Source organism: Talpa europaea (assembly GCF_964194135.1).
Source record: "Talpa europaea genome assembly, chromosome: 3".
Taxonomy (NCBI): domain Eukaryota; kingdom Metazoa; phylum Chordata; class Mammalia; order Eulipotyphla; family Talpidae; genus Talpa; species Talpa europaea.
The window spans coordinates 12,917,550-12,919,098 of record NC_140069.1 but is presented as its reverse complement, the minus strand read 5'-3'; the positions used below and the strand labels follow the sequence as shown (position 1 = coordinate 12,919,098).

Here is a 1,549-nt window from a genome sequence, read left to right as displayed (position 1 = left end):
GAGTAGGGTCCCACATGGCACAGACCTCTCCTGCCGCCCGCTGCTCCCCATCAGCAGTGTGCTTTGGTCCTTCTGCCTGCTCTGCTCCCCACTCTGGCTCTGGTGAATTCTCTCACCCTCCCGCGCTTCTGACTGTACCCAGTGCATGTATAAACAAAACGAACAAACAAAATAAATTAAAAAAACAAAAAGCTAAATACAAATACAAATGAAGACATACAATAGATAGACTTGCAAAGAAAAAAACTTAATAGCATTTTCTTTCATCTTTTTTTTAATGACCATTATTTAATTAGATTCTATGTAGGAAACTTAGAACACCAATTTGTGAGGGTAAATTCCTTTGGTGAGATCCAGCACAGAGTGGAGGTAGCCCTGGAGCTAATCAACAGCTTTGATTTTAGGCAGAATTTCTGGGTCCATGGCTTTCTGATCAACCCTGCACTGCTCTATAATCTGGTATTTTTCCTCTGTGTCAGAGTTCTCTTTCTGGTGTTAGGGCTTAAGCAGCTGCTGCTTCTTGAAGTCAGCATCAGTAAAATGTTTTTTGTAAGAATTTTAAGAATGTTGGTGGAGGTGGCAATGACACATTTCTGGTGGGTTCTGTGCCAAGGAAGATGATTGAGGGACAGAGGTCCAGTCACAAGTAGGAAACTACCACCCAGCTGTTTCAAGAAAACCACCTTCCTGGGATGTGTCCTGGGGTACCCTGTAAGGATGATCTGAATGGTACCAGGTGTGATGCCAGCTCGCAGTTGTCTCATGTGCTGAGTGAAGGGTTCTCTGCTGTGACTGAATGGCTTTCCAAATACATCTTCAGTAGGGTAATATTTAGGCATTTTGTGAAGTATAACCTCTCTGTTACCACCATTCTTATCACTACCAACTAACTGGTTTTGGCACTGTAGTGAGAACCTTCTCTTTATATTTCTTTGCAATCCTGCATTTAGCTACAGAAGACTTCCTTCTTTATATGGCCTTTCTGGAATACATAGCAGATTGGGAATATCAGCCAGTTCCTCCTAGTGGGACAGGGTTTTGGCTGCAGTGGAGCTTCCCTTTCTTAGAGCTTTTGGCCTTGGCCTTCTTTATCTCAACACCAGCATCAGCTTTCTTGGCTTCAGGTACCTTTTCTTTAGTAGCCACCTTCTCAGCTTTTTCATCCACCATCTTGCAAGATGGAAATGTTTCTCTGGTTACTTTATATATCTGCCTAACATATCCACCTATTTTGCTATTGAACACACACACACACACACACAATTTTCAGCATATCAGGATACAAAAAGAATTAATACAAGATATTTGTAAAAGATATGTTGAAGAAAAATACCAGCAAAATGATGAATTAATTCAAAAGAAAGGAAGATGAGAGATTTAAGATGAAGCTGTCAGCAAATGAATGATTAGTTATGACATTTAAATCATATTGGATATGTAAACATTTCAAAAACAAATGCATATTTCTAAATTAAAATAGACAAAGTAGTGATAAAGTGTGGAGTTTGAAATTATGTTATCTTCTTACCTTATGAGTGAATAAGATACA

General features: G+C 39.5%; 1 pseudogene across 1 annotated transcript; it reads right to left on the bottom strand.

Annotated features, from left to right (window-relative positions):
• Positions 1–312: 312 nt before the first annotated feature.
• On the bottom strand, positions 313–1,170 carry LOC311168613 (large ribosomal subunit protein eL6-like; annotated as a pseudogene). Its single transcript has one exon. The product of its transcript is annotated as a large ribosomal subunit protein eL6-like (transcript).
• Positions 1,171–1,549: the final 379 nt, after the last annotated feature.